Source organism: Capsicum annuum, chromosome 2, assembly GCF_002878395.1.
Source record: "Capsicum annuum cultivar UCD-10X-F1 chromosome 2, UCD10Xv1.1, whole genome shotgun sequence".
NCBI classification, from domain to species: domain Eukaryota; kingdom Viridiplantae; phylum Streptophyta; class Magnoliopsida; order Solanales; family Solanaceae; genus Capsicum; species Capsicum annuum.
The window spans coordinates 115219197-115238508 of record NC_061112.1 but is presented as its reverse complement, the minus strand read 5'-3'; the positions used below and the strand labels follow the sequence as shown (position 1 = coordinate 115238508).

The 19312-nt window shown below is 32.2% G+C and overlaps 1 pseudogene; it reads right to left on the bottom strand.

Moving 5' to 3' along the window:
• Positions 1-15608, bottom strand: part of LOC124896241 — a 34120-nt pseudogene extending 18512 nt beyond the window's left edge.
• Between the last annotated feature and the right edge of the window lie 3704 nt (positions 15609-19312).

The window sequence follows — 19312 nt, the reverse complement described above, 5'->3', positions numbered from 1 at the left end:
AGACAAAGAATCTCCTGGATCTAGCAAAGCATAAATATGCACATGAAAGATTTGTAACGTACCCATAACTACATCAGGGCAATTTTCTTGATACTGTCGAGTCTGAAGAGCATAAAGATGATTTGGACATTGCCCACTAGTAGCACTGAGGTGCACCCTACTAATTCGGGCAATCAGATTGAGCTGGGGACTGGAGATAACTCTGGAAACCTGACTGGGGGAAGTCCCTGACTCTGTGGCCTAGCTTTCCACAACTGAAATAGACATCGTTGCCATCTCTACAAACACCCTTGTGATTCTTGCCACAAGTCTGACAAAGGGGATTAGTTCGTTCACTGCTAACACTACCCTGAGACTTAAAGCCTGGTGGTCTATCTCTGTTGTCGTCTTTGAATTTTGGCACTGGCTGGTAAAGAAGTTGGAACTCATGACTTAGGAAAAAACTGAGAACGACTTCCTCCCTCTGACTTAGGATGACTAGAATTGAAGCTACCTATCCTAGCTCTTTTATTCTACTTCTTTCTCTACTTAATATTCTACTCCTCTATCTACTGAGCATAAGTCATAAGCCTAGCTAAAGTCATGTCGCTATTCAACATTGTAGACCTGCACTCATTCACCATACTATCATTCACCCCTGAAACAAACTTACTCATCTTGGCCCTGCCTGAGATTGATAAACTCTAGAACCTTAGTCTCTCTCAGCTCTTGGGAAAAGAATCTATCTAAGAATACAATGACAAACTTCTCCCATTATATAGGGCATGCATCATCTAACCTTTCTGACTTCCACTATTTGAACTAAGTATGAGCCACATCCTGCAACTGATATGCATCTAGCTCAACACTCTCAACAGTAGTCACCCCCATGATGTCTGTCACCTTCTGAACCTGATCAATGAATTCTTGAGGGTCCTCATCTAACTTAGACCTGAGAAAGGATGGAGGGTTTATTCGGATAAAGTCCCTGCAGTTGAATTAACTGATGAATTGGCTGGAATGACAGCTGGTCATTCATTCTGTGCAGTAAATGACTGAGCAAGAGTAGTGAATGTGGCCCTGAACTTCGCATAAGAAACATATTTGTCCAAGGGACCTTCTTGGACAGGCTGGGTTCTTCTCTTGGAAGGCATGTTCTGAAATAAAGAAAGGGAATAGATTAGATTGAGAGATTGACTTGAGATTATGCTTCCTAGCAAGACATGTACTGAAAAAAGGGAAACTGTTCCTAAAATATCTTATAGCCTCCTGCACGTAAATGTGGTGCGCAATACACCCATGTAATAGGCTCTACTAGATGCGGCTTTCAGACTTCCTAGGACTCTATTGAACCTTACGCTCTGATACCAAGTTTGTAACGCCCCAAATCTAGTATCCAAAATGCTACACGGTGCTCGTGACCCTGAACGACCACAAGCTAATCCATGACTGATATCTGTACCTATACACTACAAAATATATTTAATAAATATGGAAATAAAGGTTGTAAGAACATAAAGTTCACACTGAATCATAAATAAAATAAGAATATCTAAATAGTGTGGTATACCAATACCAAATCAAAACTGAAAACAACTGAAGTCAAAATCAAATTTGAAAGCCTCTAAGTACTGTCTGAATATAGAGTTAAAGGAACATGTCTCCAACTAACTCCGTCTAGCAAAACTGAGCGAAAATAAATAATATTTTAAAGTAATAATCATATCGTCAAAGGATGAGGACTCACTGCTAACTCCGACTGTGAAAACTGGGATACTACTGATGCTCTAGAGCTCGTGCTTCTGAACCTATGGTACAAGACACCATAGCGCAAATGCATCAGTACTTTGAATGTACTGGTATGCATGTGATATAGGCTAAATGCATGGGGTTTTATATGCATGAACAATACTAACCGGTTGACTAACATGAACGTGAGAATACATGCATAAATACATGATAACTGTAAGTAAGATTATGAAAATACGATTACTGAGTTTGAATACTGATAACATAAGTTTACTGATATATCTGAACATGGGTGATTGTATCTGACTGTCCTGAACATGATTGAACTAGCTGAGTTTCGTACTATATTTGAGTTGATTGTATCTGACTGTCTTAAAATCTGAAGAACTACCTGAGTTCCTTTACTGAGACTGATACTGAAACTGTGAGAGATAGTTATCTAACCGACATGCCCCTAATGCACCATTATAGCTGAGTTGTGTTCTAATCTGTAACCCCAATTGGAAGGATGTCAATACCACACCACTGGTAAGGACAAGCTGTGGGTGACCCTTATCTGATAGTGTCCCCTAAAAGAGAACAATGGGACCCTCATCTGACAGTGTTTATCCACCTCATCAACCCCCATCTGACAGTGTTGATGTCTCAATCTATGTTGGCTACATAGTTCTGGAATGCAAGGATGACTTCTAAGAATCACACCCTCATCTGACAGTGTATGTGTTCCCATCCTCGGGTTCATTCGGTGCTAATTCCTACTCCCATCTGAATAGACACTGAACATGGATTATTGAACTGAACTAAATTGAATTAACTAAATTCCATTGACTGACAGAATATTACTGAGATCTAATAACTGACTGAGAATACTAACATTACTGAGTTATCAAAAGTCATGACGCTGACTGAATTCTACTAAACATGGCTTGACTGAGAGTATCTTGAAAACATGACACTGATTCTAGGCACACAGCTATATTTTTCGGGTACAAGTACCCCTAGGACTCGATAGAAGGAAACTGACAAAGCATGACTTTCTAGAGTATGAGACCAATATCAACAATACCTAATCCATTGGCTGATATTTCATCAAACACTTGGCATACATAACTTGAACATGAATAGAGATTTCATATTATCATAGTAGTATGGCACTTTTCCTTCACATAGGTATTTGATCAAACATATGAGTAGCATGCTTTGGTTATGCAATCATTAACACATCTAATAATCAAGGATACAACAATCAACTTGTAAATTGAAGGATTTATCGTGAATACTACGTAATTCATCACATATTAAAATCAATTCTTGTAATTAATAGTCTACAACATAGAATAAATCCAAACAACAACATGAACATCACTTTTCAATTCAATCAAATCATGAAATATACAAATTTTGGATTTTGAAAAGAGATTCTTGAGCTTCATGGGTGAAAGAGGCCCATGAATCAACACATGACATACCTTAATTCTTGATTTAACAAAGATTGGCGGAGAGACTTTCTTAAAATTGAATCCCCAATTGAAACCCTAGCTTATTCTTGAGAGAAAATTGAGAGAAACTAGAATATTTTGGGTGAAAGATGGCTAAATCGCGTGTTAAAGGGATTAAATATGGGTGGAAAATTGACCCTTTTAACCCTGGACGCATCTTTTAATTTCAGTGAAAATTTCCCAAATTTGACCCCTGGCACGACGCGGCGCTATCGTACCGTGTCACTGGAATTTGACAACTGGGAAATTGAGCGATGGCGTGATGCGGAGCCATCGCGTTGCTACTTCATTTGTGACCTGGAACTTTGGCGCGATGCGGGGGAAATCATGCTGAGACACTGGAAAAGGACAATTACCATTTTAGCTTGTGGCGCGGTGCGCCACTGACCAATATGGCATTGTTTTATGATGGGAACTTGAAATAGTCATAACTTCTTACCCGGTTATCGAATTTAGGTGAATTTTATATCGATGGAAAGCTTATTGAATTTCCTACATGACAAAAAAGTAAAAATCTTAAAAACTCCTCATGGAATAAACATCATTCCATTTAAAAGATAATACTTGACATTCTTCGAACGAAATTAGTCAAGAAACTTAGGGTATTACAAAAACTCACCTCATACTCTGCACGGTCATAGAACCCTGCTCTAGATGATCAAAATTATCATACACTTGATTCCTCAAACTATAAGGCACGAATCTCTCCAGAAATATATCAGTAAACTGATCCCATGACAACTTAGGAGCATCAACAGGCCTACAATTGACAAATAATCTCCATCAATCTCATGTGGTATCTCTCAACTGATATGTAGTATAAGCCACACCATAAGCACAAAAAGAGTGAAACACAACTTAGAACACAAGGTATGAAAGAAATTCACACAATAAAAAGTTTCCAAAAGACATCCTATAGCCTCTCGAAAATAAATATGGACATCTACATATCAATCTACGAGACTCTATTAGACATCTCGTTCTTACACTGTTTATACCAATGAAACCTGGCTTCTCTAATACCAATTTTTCATGACCTAAAATGAGGTTCATGATGGAACTTGTTACGGCATAACTCGACAAGTAAGCCTATCACCCAAACTGATACGAAAAAGGAAAAGACAAAAATACCTAAAGATAAGGCTTTTAGAATGAAGCCAAACCATACAAGTAATTATAACAGTGTGGAAAGAACATATCCAAATATCATACATTTCCAAAATCAGGTGTCACTAGTGTAAGAACGACTAATACAAACCGAGTTAAAGATATCATAAATATCCACACAAGGTCAACATCCATCTCCGAATACAAATAAATACATAACTAATATAAAAAGGTAAAAGTGAACTCTGGATGCATGAATGTCTCACCGCTACCTTGAGAAATCTGGAGGCGCTCGAGATCAACCAATCAGAGGCTCACTCAAGCTAGGACCTGCACTGAAGAGCACAGTAGGCGTGAGTACGGTCCACTTGTACTCGGTAGGTATCATAGGCCAACCAAGAAAAGTAGTATATAAATCATATAAATATACACTAAGGGCACATCACCTGTAGTAAAAAAATATCCCATAATAGTAGTACACACCATTTGCACTAACAGTTCTACAATATCCACACATAATACAATAACACACCAGATAGGGATACAATCATACACAATATCACATACAAGTTGAACAAAAGAAGAACATGTATAATCAAGATCATCAAGTACAAATAAAGAAAGATAAAACAACTGGACACTAACAAGTCAAGATATAGAACAAATAGATAGATGACAAGTCAATATGGCAATACAAACACAATATAAATATAATAAAACAAGTACAATGTATATTATGATGATGATGCATAAGGTCACCTCACAACCTTCGTATACACCCATGAAGGCAAGCCTCCTGACGTGGGACCCATGGGGGTTCGTCAACTCATATACAATCCATATATCAATATCTCTTCCTCAGCACATTTCTCGGGGAGGGTTATAAAATTTGATGTTACCAGTGTTTCTAGAATTTACAGTATTTCCAATATTCCTAAAGCACATAAGACAAAAAAAAAAGTATGACAAACAACAACAACAAGTATAGATTATAAAACATACAACAAACAAGTGAAATTTTGTGTATGATGCTATGAGGATGATAATACAATGTTCATGACCCATCATAATGAGTATTTCCACAATCAACCACATGAAGTATTTCCACAACCAATCATAATAATATATTTTCATAACCACATGAGTCAATATCCACTCATTAATTCCACTATCCATGAATTTTCACATGTTTCATATACCAACAAGTATGAATATATCATTATACACCAATGATACCACATTGGGATTTTTGACAATATAATATAATTATTCACATGCATTCAAGGCTATCAATATCACATGGGACTACACACGGTTACACACATCACATAATATCTCAACTTCAATAATTAAGTCACATATAGGCCCCCACACGGGCACAACACATAGATAGTCATTTTTCATAATTATTTCTCACCCTTAACATACATTTTGTACCGTCATTAACTAGCCAGCCCAGTCTGAAAGAGTTAAGACATAACCTACCTCGAATGCCGAACTCAGTCCACTACACTTCGAACCCACGGCATTAGTTTCCACAAACAATTCTGAACTTCACTAAAAATATCAAATATGGAATATACGCATCAAAAACAACCATCAACGCCCATATTGACTACTTTTGGTTCGGATCAAAATGGACCCCTAAAATGAGTTTTTGAAAAAAGGATAAAATCATAACTTTACTTTAAAAATATGTTCCCATATTTTTAGAAACATACAGTCGAAAACCCAAGTCAAATCGAGGTTTAAATTAAAGAAACTTATTTTTAAGCTTTACTGGCTAAAATATTTGAAATTCAGGTCAAAACTGAGAATTAGAGTTGTTTTGAAGGTTAAACTAATGAAAAACAAGTAATTGTAAGATTAAAATATTATTCAAGTGAAAAGGAATGAAATTGGGTTTAAAATCAAGCCCCTAAATTTTTGGATTTTTGAGAAATTAATTAAGAAATTACTAAGAAAAGGGGTGATTTCTTATCTTAAATCCGTAAGAGAATCAATAAATAGATTAATCTAGATTTCCAAGCACCCACAAGCTTCACTTTTAATCTCTCAAACTATTTTAGAGTTTAATTCTTAAGAGAAAAGATGAAAAATTAGCAAAATGGGCCTAAAATCTGCTTTAATAGTGCAAATTTTTCTGCACCGGCTATTGAAAAAGTTGGTTTTTTTAAGTCCAATCCGAACTTCAACAAGGTGTCCAGAATTCATTCGGTGTGTGATATACGCAAACGAACAATGTATTCACACTAAATTCGATGCTTCAGACTCAATGGAAATATCAAATTTTCTAAAAAATATCATTTTCACAAAGTTGACCCCAAAAATCTGAAATCACAATTTCCAAACCAAGGGTCGAAATGAGATTTAAAAGTCGTAAAATCACACCAAACATGTTACCACCCTACAATCAACGTTCTAGAAATTTTGAAAAAGTTGTATTTTCCATCCGAGGTCAATTCAACCCAATGTGGGTCCCACACCCATTTTTAGTTTTTTAACTTTCTGACCAACAAGTCGAAATGAGGTCAGGTGCATCGGGATCCAAACCAAAGGTCTACCTAGACTTAAATCGATATTCCAAAGTTGTTGGTGCAGTCCGTCAACCATACATCACAGGCATCAAAATATATCCGCATAAGTCCAAAATAAGGCTCTCAAAGCCATCAAAATCACAATATCGCATAAATGGTACCAAAATACATTCAAAAATCGTGTCAATAACCCCACGCTTCAAAAATGACATAATATAATTAAGGGAGGGGTTAAACAGTGAAATCACACAGAAACACACATTTCATATATTTCATCAAATTTTCAAGTCGTTACAACTAATTAGGGTTTGCTTGATAGATTTTGGTTTAACAAAGATTTTTGTTGTATCAACTTGTAGGCTGCTTTACTAATTAGGGTTTTGCTTGGATATCTACCTGCACATTCACAAATAATATAAAGATCAGGATCTCATGTGATCCGTTGTTGTATTTTTATATAATTTTGAAGACATATACCACAGACTTTGTTTAGAAATTATTTGGGGAGCTTCTATTACTAAATATTTGGTTATGGAGCAAAGAATCCATAATTGAAGCTAATATCTTACTTAATGCAATTTGATCTGTTGAGTTCTTTTGAGCAGTGGAACGGAGTTTAGGAGAAAAGCTAAAAGAAATAGGTAAAGTGGTTGTTGATTTAACTTTTGTTGATATTAGTAATGAGATTGTACAATACATGGTCAATCATTCTCCATCAAGATGAACTTAAATAATTTAGAAAGAAAAAGTTACAATAACCCTCTAGCTTTAAAGATTCCAAGCAATATACTCTCTCCATCTCATTTTACATGACCTTATATTAAAAATAATTGGTTTAGTTTATTTGTCCAAATTATAAGATCAAAATAATTTTTTTAATTTTTTTTTTGGCACAATACATAAACATGCCATTTTACTTGGCATCAGATCACATCTATGCCCTCCAACTTTAGGTGCAGACAAGTAGACACGTAAATTTATACAAAGTTAAAGAACTAGACACATATGTACTATGTGGTGTCTTAGGTGGCTAATTCTTGTCCTACATGTATTGTGCCATATAGTAAGTGTATGTCTACTTATTCAACTTTATATAAATTTAAGTGTCTACTTGTGTAAACCCGAAATTGGAGATTATAGATGTGGTTTGAGCACAAGTTAAAAGGTATTTTTATGTATTATGCCTTAAATGACCTCGAGATGAACCAAGTGAGGATGTATAAAATGATGAGAATCCAAGACGTAGTACACGTCAAAAAACGTCAACTTTGTTTGGATCAGATTTTGTAATATTTCTCTTAGAAAATAAGCCTCAAACATTTAAAGAAGTGGTGTCATCTTCAACTCATCCTTTTGGAAAGAGCAGTCAATAGTGAAATTGATTCAATCTTAAGCAACCATAGTGGGAGTTGGTTGATCTTCCTCCAAGAAATAAACCTTTAGGTTCTAAATGGATCTTCAAAAGGAAAATGAAAGTAGATGGTACTATTGACAAATGCAAGGCAAGACTTGAAGTAAAAGGCTTTAAACAAAAGGATTTCTTGTGTTGAAGGTGTTGGAAAACTTCATACGTGTTCTTGAAAAATCTTGAACTTGTGTTGAAATTTAGTAAACTAACATACAAATTTTGTGTACCCGAACCAACAAATTATTGTTTACGTAGATGATATATTGGTTAGATGAAGCAACTTGACTCTTATAGAGCATACTATGGCTTCTATACAAATAGCTTTCTAGATCAAAGATATTGATAAACTAAAATTCTTTATCGGCATGGAGTTTAACATATCCACAAAGGGAATTCTAGTCAATCAGAGAAAGTATGAACTAGAAATTCTCTCAGATTTGGGACTAGGGAGTGCTAAACCACCATGGACTCCACTTGAAGCAAATATGAAACTGTCAACACAAGAATTAAACTATTTGATAAAGCAGTCAGATGATGAAGCTTTTGAGAACAAAGAACAATATAAAAGATTGATAGAAAGGATGTTATGATATTAACTGTGCAAGATATAGCTTTCTCAGTCCAGAAAATCAATTCTTACAACAACCTAACAAATTATATTGGTAAGTAGCAATTAGAGTGATGATATATGTCAAAAGAGAACCAGAGCTTGGGATGTTGATAGCAATAAGAAAATCAAACCGAGTTAGTGTGTTATGTGATGCAGATTGGGCATCACGCCCCAATACCAGGAGATCAATGTGATAATTCTTAATCAAGCATGATGACCTTTTGTTGTCATGGAAGTGCAAGAACCAAAGTATGGTCCAGAAGTTTAGCAAAGGCTGAATAGAGAAGCATGATCAATGCAGTCTCAGAGGTGGTGTGGGTAGTTGCTCTATTTAAAGAGTTGGAAATGAGGTTACTGAATCAATGGTAAAGCAGCTTTGCAAATAAAAGCCAATTCTGTGTTTTATGAAAGAACAGAACACATAGAGATTGATTGTCACTTCTTAAGGAGACATACTGACTATGGGTCTGGCCAGATCGCAATATGAATGTTTGGTAGGCAAGCTAGGTGTGCTAAATATTTTTGTACCCTCTAGCTTGAGGGATAGTAATGAAATAGCACAAACTTGATAGTAGCTATTGGAGGGTAGTTAGGTAATTAGACATATGTTGCTAGGTTGGTTAAAGATAATTAGTTATAGGTAGTTAGGCTTAACAGTGTTCTATATAAATATTGTTACATCGTAATTGAGATCTATCTGATTGCTTTAAATAATATCCTCTCTTCTTCCTTCTACACTCGAGCTTCTGTATCAATGGAGACCTAGCTCAATCAGTTCATTAGTGAATTCTATCAATTCATAAAGACCAAAAAAGGGCTAGTTTATAAGAATAATGCAGAGGTCAATGTTGAACTTTTAATTTCACCTTTTTTATGAGTAAAATCCAAATTTAACAAGTTCTTTTGACATTGCTGAAGGTTTCTTGATAGGGCAAGTGAGGCCAAAATTTCAAGTTCGTCTATTTTTAAGATCATTAAATGTAATTTTTTTATCCTTAAGAAATTATAAATAAGAACAATTTTATTAATTTATTCCTGAACAAACTCTTTTTTTGAAACTTTAGTTTACGAACTTGTTTACACTTTAAAAAGATAAAAATAAGGATAAAATGAGGAAAATGTAATTGATTTTACTTTGATTTAGTCAATTGGTAAGTAATTTAGAGTAATTTATATTTTTAGTTATGTGGACAACTAATACGAGACCATAACATTAGAGGTAAGAAGAAAGAGAACAAATTACCAGAAAGCATAGCCTGGATGCAGTCAGACACAATCAGAAGGCAAAGAAAAGGAGTCATAACACTAAGATAATCCCCAACTTCCTTCTCATTACTGAATGCATATCCCACTACATGACGGCAACAAAACAGCACAGTACTGGAAATGACTGCATCTGTCATTGAAATTGTAAGTGCTGCCCTAACTGTCATTTTAGCATAGTTCCCTGCTCCTAGTTCATTAGATACTCTAGTACTACAATAAAGGAAGTCTGTATTTTAGGAGTCGGGAACCTCATTGACAAACGAAAACTAAAAAGTAACCGAAACAGAATGTGGTATAAAACTTGAACCAAACTAGAATTAGTGTGATATATGAGACTTTACATGGAACTGGCCTTAATTGCCGTCAACTTGTAACGGCTCATATAGCACATTCATTTAATTTGTCATTTAGGTTTCCTAAAGTCGTTCTTTCTTGACACAAAAAAAAGATAAAAATGTTTGAAGTTAGGATTTGTCAAGATGAATATTGACATGCTTATCTAAAGTTGGTCAAAGTTTGAAGTGCGTAAACGACGAGCAAAAAGTTTTAAAAAGTAAGTACGTATTAAATAGTGATGTCCAAATGAGATACATCTTTCGTTTCAATTTATATGAATTGTTTGACTCGTTATAAAGTTTATGGAAGGAAAAAAAGTTTTAAGCTTTTCTCCAAAACCACTTTCGGAAGCTTAGCGAAGTATTAAACTCACTAACTAACTAATTCTAACAAATATAAATGACAAACATGAAATATGTAAAAAGAAAGTACAAAAATTGGCATAGGGATCCAAACCTTGCTCCAGCACCAAGGGAAAATGGTAAGAAGTAATGTGAGGAAGCAACAGTTAGGCTGCAAATAAAGAAACAACTCACATATCAATGCGTAGTAAGTAGTGAATTTTCAATTACTACCCCCTCCATTTCAATTTATTTGTTTTGATTTGAAGTACGAGAATCAAACAATGAACGTTTGGTCTGAATTCAAACATAAAATTTCTAATTTGCTTTGAAATAAAATTTTACATATTTAAAAACTACATAAGAATATTGTATGTCACAATAGTTAACAATTTAGAATATTAAAAAAGTATTCTTAAAAGTTACGGTAAAAAAGTATCATTTGACTGTCCAAAAAGTAACTAAGACAAACAGATTGAATTGGAGGGAGTATAAAGCAATGAAAGATAAGAGGAAAGAGTTACTAACTCAAATGGTCACTCAATTTTGGACTTTTATTTCAGAAAGTCACTCAACTTTGATCTTTACTTCAAAAGTCACTCAACTTTCACATTTTTACTCAAAAAGTCACTCAAAATATTTAATCATTTTCTTAAATAACATTTGCTTATGTGGAATTATTATTTAAATGTAAAATTCAAAAAAAAAAATTATCTCTTAATGACCCTTTTATCCTTATTCGCATAAATTTAGTATCTCCCCTCCTCTTTCTCATTTTTTTTCTCTTTCTTGCATATGGTAATTGATTCAACATTAAATACGTTTAATAAAATATCAAAGGATCACACTAAAATTTAACAATAATCAAAGAATTAATATTATAATTATTTTTATCTATCTTTGCAATCCCTGTTTCAACTTCTTCTTTTTTTCATCTGATATTGTTGTTCGTATTGAAATCTAATTAAATTTAAATTTGCATATTATATAGCTTATTATAAATGCGACGCTCTCAACGATACAATCCCCCCCCCCCCCCCCCCCCCCCCCCCCCCCCCCCCCTCCTGTTTTCACTCTAAAGATGTCTTTTTTTATAAATGTATGTACTATATGTATGGAAAAAAAAACATTATATTATATGTATATGTATGATGAATTAGAAATTTTATACTCATAACTAAATATTAGATAATATACCTATGTTATAGGGATTCACTATATGTATGTAATAACTAGATACATGTGACTTTAATAATAAACGAGTTAAATTACGTATTATTTAGTTATATTTTATCGTATTAATAAGGTTTTCCCCGCCATATCTTAAAAATGTGATATTCGCCTAAACTCAGTTGAACACTGAAGTTTTCCCCACAATCGCCCAAGGTTGCATGTTGAATTACTCTAATATTATTTATATACCAACCCACTAAGGATGATGTTGTCCCTTTTTTACTTAGGCTCCACAATTTTAAAATGTATTACTAGGATATAAGACTCATTTTTTATATATTCAACATTTCTTTAATATTTTGCTGATATCGAATTTGTCTAGGTGTCACAATTGCGTTAAACCCATCACCTACTAAAAAATAATAATTTATATTAATAACTTTTTATCGTTCGATTATTGTTAAATTTAATTTGATCTTTTAATATTTTATTAGGCATATTTAATATTGAATCAATTACAATATGTGAGAAGGAGAAGAAAAATGATAAAGGAAAATTAATTTATGGGAAGAAAGATAAAAAGGTCGTTAAGAGATAATTTTTAATTTTTCTGAATTTTGTATTTAAATAATAATTTCACATAAGCAAATGTTATTTAAAAAAATGATTAAATAGTTTGAGCGACTTTCTAAATAAAAATGTAAAAGTTGAGTGACTTTTGAAGTAAAGATCAAAGTTGAGTGACTTTCTGGGATAGAAATTCAAAATTGAGTGAAAATTTGAGTTATTAACTCCAAGAGGAAACAATGAATTAATTTTACCAAATAGAAAGCACAGAAGTCTCAAGCTGGGGCTTTGGCAAGACACCAGCTAGCAGTATGACTATCTCAAATGTCCACCATTCAAGACTGCAATCATCACAATTTCCATTTCATTACAACACCATAATAAGGTGTTAGTAAGCAAACGTGTGAACTTTTATGTATTTGGCTCGTGAAAAAGAATCAAATTCACACGTGGAGAAGCGTATTTGAAATAGAGAAGAATCTCAAGTTGAAATCTAATAATAATTGGATGTGCAGTTAAGTTTATAATTAGTTAGTGCATTCTTAATGAATACACAGGTTCTAAGCAAAAATTATTGTGTTGACATGAACCTATGTGTGACACTATAGATCTACCTCTTAGACATGGATCTATGATTTGAAATTTTGACTCCTACTTGGATCTATGATTTGAAATTTATCGACACCTACAGCGACCTCAAGTTAATGTATAGTAAAGACAGAATTCAGAATTCAATTTTCACAGATATTTAGTGAATTTCTAATATATGTTAGGTCCGAAATCATCAGGTGTCATGCAGAAGCTAGTAAAGCAAACCTCGAAAGACGCCAAATAAGAAGACAAACGAGAAATACATCAAAAGAGACACAAGAATTTAACCTGGTTCGATCAATCGACCTACAACGACAAAAGGAGATGAGCAATCCACTATATAAAAGAGAGTACAAATTGTCAAAAGAGACAACCTCACACAATTCACTCAGAATAAAAAAAGGTTCACACAAATGATCCCGCAACACTTGTGTCTCACAAAGTCTCCCCCAAACGAAATCTCAAACCCTAGGACTACATTGTGGATGCTACAAAACTAGAAGAAAGGAGTCTCTATTTATAGAGTCTATAACCATTTCCTACAAGAATAAGGATTAGCCAACTATGGAGAATATGTTTTCCTTTTCCTAAAAGGAAACCCAATTATGGTACTTAAAGGAAAACCAATTATGGTAACAAAGTCAGGACAAACACCAACAATATAAACACGACATTTGGGCAAAAGCTAGTAGTTCACATGAACTCAGTGTTTAAGCCTAGAATCCACCTCTGCCACCCCTAGTTAAAAATATAACTCATCTACCAGCTTAAGTTTTTAGATAAGATGATCACACAATTTAACAACTTTCGTCCATCCATTTTCCTATCAAGTAAGGAAAGAAACCACTAAAAATAGCCAAAATATAGCAGTACCAAACTTACCAAACCATTCAAGCAGGAGTAGCCAAAGGAAAGAATTCCTTTATGCTAGCAAAAACTTCTTCTCTTGAGAAACAAAGTCCAGTCTTTTCACATGACGAAGAATATTCACATACAATCCAAGAAGCAACACGTTGAACCAATATGACAAACCAATAGCAAATGCAGCTCCACCACTTCCAAAACTCAACTTGAACACAAATAACCAACAAACTGGCACATGAAAACATATGTTGCAATAGAGCTAAGAACCATTGGAAGAATCAAGCTCTGAGTCTGCAAGTAGCGTACAAGTGCTTGCATAATAGCGAAAGGGAAGAGTGAAACTAATAGTCATATTGAATATTTTCCTGCTTCTGTGGAGATCAAAGGATCTTGACGCATGAAAATAAGAACTTTGTCAACAAATAACCATAGTATAGATATTGGTATGCAGACCAAAAGGAGAGATATAATAGCTCCAGTAGTGTAAATGCCTAATTTCTTGAATTGTTCAGCTCCATAGCTTGCCCACAAAGTGTTTCTAAACCACTAGCCATTCCCAACTGCAATGCAACATTAACAAAGGCAGATTCAGGATTTTAACTTTATGAATTCCTCTCAAGATAATATATAATAATGATTGAGTTCGCAGTCAAATATTTATAAATTTTCAATGAATTTCTTTACACATATACAGGATCTGGGCTAAACTACTGTATTCTCGTGAACTTGTACTTCACACTTTGTATCCGCCACCGGCAGCATACATATATTATTACCAGAAATTTTGAGACAAAAATATGGAGTTGAAAATTTGAACGTTGTTTGAGTTAGCCAAGTCTGGTTTATTATGTGCCTTGATTTAGCTTTAGAACTCATTTAGGATTTAGCTTAGCTGATCTTAAGTAGCAGTTACATGTTCAGATAGAAGTCTTTGAATTTGATAATAGCCTGCTTTGTAGCTTTAAGGGTTAAATGAATAACTTCACTGATCAACACTAGCTACGAACAGATGCAACTTAGTGTTGTCGAGTTCATATAATTCAATACTTTTGATAGGGAGTATAAATTAATTAGGTATAAAATCCACAAAAAAAAAAAAAAAAAAACAAATGCTAATAGCCTAATACTTTGAAAAATATAATAATTTATTGTTAAGAATATTAAATCTTGGATCCGCCTCTGACACTAGCCTACGGCAAAACCCATAGATGTGATAAGATTACTTGCCTTATAGTTAAGGTTACCACTATCATCAGTATTATAGACAGCTAAATATAATTATCTTTAACATGCGATGTAACAAGCATCAGTACATATAAGTTAAATTCGGATACTTACAATGACACTGAAGCCAGTAACATTGGTGAGAGAGGTAGCAACAGAAGCTCCAGAGAGTGAAAATTCACCCAGATGTCCAATCATCATCATTGACAAAACTCTTACAAGGTGTTGTGAAACAGTGGCCAATACCATAGGTATAGCTATGTAGCTCACCTTCTTCAATGCTTCCGAAAAGGAAGTCCATGTTGTTGTCCTCAAATAATTTTCCCTCCTTTCTGGCAGCAGCAAAGCTTCTTCCATGACTAAAAACTTTTTCTCTTTACAAGTACAGAGTACTATTTGGTGGAAATGTGAATCATGCAACAATCTTTGTATATATACTTGAAAGTTGACCTTTCTTTTTCAGATTTAAGTTATACTACATTAACTCCTACCATATTGTATCTTGATTCTTTTACCATATTTGAAATGTACGAAGGAACGACAAAGTATTATCATAATTGTTTTTAATTTTCCTAAAAGAAAATTAGTAATTTCCAACAGATAAGTCATATGTTGCAACAACTTAGTCATCTGTTGCAACAGATGTCAATATCTGTTTGATAATTTTTAATAGATTAATTTGTTGTTGCAACAAGTGAGTTATTTGTTGCAACAAATGTCTATATCTGTTTGGTTATTTTCAACAGATGTTTTTATTTGTTTGGTCATTTACAACAGATTACTCATCTGTTGTAACATGTTAGTCATCTATTGATTCACATTAAGTCATTATTAGTAATAACTAAATTGATTACTAAAATAAAATATGAATTAATAAGTTCAATTACAGTTACAATTAATCTCATGGTAATTGCATGATCACCTAAGTATGTTCGCCTTAAGTAAAGTGATCAATTGACCAATTTTATTTGAACTGATTCAAACTAAGTCATCATTAGAAATAACTATATTGATTTAACTAAAATTAAAGATGAATTAGGAAGTTCAATTACGATTTCAATTAATCTCATAGTAATTACATGATCAATTAAGTGTTTCTTGCTGAGTTGAATGATTAATTGACCAATTTTATGTGAAATAATTCAGATTAAACCATTATTAGAAATAACTATATTGATTTAACTAAAATTAAATATGAATTACTAAGTTCAATTACGATTTCAATTAGTTCAATTACGATTTCAATTAATCTCAGTAATTACATGATCAATTAAGTGTTTCATCCTTAGTAGAATAATTAATTGACCAATTTTATTTTAAATGGTTCAAATTAAGCCATTATTAGTAATAACTATGTTGATTTAACAAAAATTAAACATGAATTAATGAGTTCACTTACAATTTCAATTAATCTCATTGTAATTACATGATTAACTAAGTGTATTCGTCCCGAGTAGAGTGATCAATCGACCAATTTATTTGAAATAATTCAAATTAAGTCATTATTAGTAATAACTAAATTGATTTAACTAAAATTAAAGATAAAACTTACAATTTCAATTAATCTCATAGTAATTAAATGATCAACTAAGTGTATTTGTCTTGAGTAGAGTGATCAATTGACCAATTTTATTTGAAATAAATCAAATTAAGTCATTATTCGTCATAACTAATTGATATAACTAAAATTAAAGATGAATTGATAAGTTCACTTACAATTTCAATTAATCTCATAGTAATTACATGATCAACTATGTGCATTCGTCTCGAGGAGAGTAATCAATCGACCAATTTTATTTGAAATGATTCAAATTAAGTCATTATTAGTAATAACTAAATTAATTTTGACTAAATTAAAGATGAATTGATAAGTCCACGTACAATTTTAATTAATGTATTCGTCCTTAATAGAATGATCAATTGATAAATTTTATTTAAAATGATTCAAATTAAGCAATTATTAGTAATAACTAAATTGATTTAACTAAAATTAAAGACAAGACCTTAGACAAGGGGACAAACATTTGAGTTCTCTTAAAAACATCTGAGCTTTAGTATTTTAAATTATTTTCCAACATATATCCTATATGTTTGATAATTTTCAATAGATGGGTCATCTGTTGCAACAACTTAGTCATCTATTGCAATAAATGTCTATGTTTGTTTGATAATTTTCAATAGATGAGTCATTTATTGCAACAGGTTAGTCATCTGTTGCAATATATGTCTATATTTGTTTGGTTATTTCCAACAGATGTCTTTATCTGTTTGGTCATTTCCAACAGATGTCTTTATCTGTTTAGTCATTTTCAAAAGATTGCTCATCTTTTGCAACATGTTAGTCATCTATTGATTCATATTAAGCCATTATATTAGTAATAACTAAATTTATTTAACTAGAATTAAACTTGAATTAATAATTTCAATTAAAGTTTCAATTAATCTCATGGTAATTACACTATCAACTAAATGTGTTCGTCCTGAGTAAAGTGATCAATTGACCAATTTTATTTGAAATGATTAAAAGCAAACCATAATTAGAAATAACTATATTGATTTAACTAAAATTAAAGATGAATTAGTAAGTTGACTTATAATTTCAATTAATTTTATAGTAATTACATGATCAACTAAGTGTTTCGTCTTAAGTGGAATGATCAATTGACTAATTTTATTTGAAATAACTAAAATCAAGCAATTATTAGTAATAATTAAATTAATTTAAATAAGATTAAAGATGAATTGATAATTTTAATTACGATTTCCATTAATCTCATAGTAATTACATGATCATCTAAGTGTATTCGTCTTAAGTAAAGTGTTAATTGACCAATTTTATTTGAAATTATTCAAATTAAGATATTATTATTAATAACAACATTGATTTAACTTAAATTAAAGATGAATTGATAAGTTCAATTATTCTCATATTAATTACATGATCATCTTAGTGTGTTCGTTCTGAGTAGAGTGATAAATTGACTAATTTTATTTGAAATAATTCAAATTAAGTCATTATTACTAATAGCTAAATTAATTTAATAATTATAATTTTAATTAATCTCATAGTAATTTCATGATCATTTAAGTGTATAACTTATTGCAACAGATTTAATTTATTGCAACAGATGACTCATCTATTGAAAATTATCAAACAGATATACACATATGTTGTAGTAGATTAGTCATCTGTTGTAACAAATGTCTTTATCTGTTGTTCATTTCCAATAGATGACCAATCTGTTGCAACTTATGACTTTTTCTGTTTGTTATTTCCAACAGATTACTAATCTATTACAATAGATGACTACTCTATTGCAACAGATGTCTTTATCTGTTTGGTCATTTTCAATAGATTACTCATCTTTTGCAACATCTTAGTCATCTATTGATTCACATTAAGCAATTATATTAGTAATAACTAAATTGATTTAACTAGTATTAATAAGTTCCATTATTGTTTCAATTAATCTCATAGTAATTACACGATCAACTAAGTGTGTTTATCCTGAGTAGAGTGATCAATTGACCAATTTTATTTGAAATGATTCAAACCAAGCCATAATTAGAAATAACTATATTGATTTAACTAAAATTAAAGATGAATTAGTAAGTTCACTTACAATTTCAATTAATTTTATAGTAATTACATGATCAACTAAGTGTTTCATCTTAAGTAGAATGATCAATTGACCAATTTGATTTGAAATAATTAAAATTAAGCAATTATTATTAATAACTAAATTAATTTAACTAAAATTAAAGATAAATTGATAATTTTAATTAAGATTTCACTTAATCTCATAGTAATTACATGATCGTCTAAGTGTATTCGTCTTGAGTAAAGTGTTAATTGACCAATTTTATTTTAAATGATTCAAATTAAGACATTATTAGTAATAACAACATTGATTTAACTAAAATTAAAGATGAATTAATAAGTTCAATTACGATTTCAATTATTTTCATATTAATTACACGATCATCTTAGTGTGTTCATTTTGAGTAGAGTGATCAATTGACTAATTTTATTTGAAATGGTTCAAATTATGCCATTATTA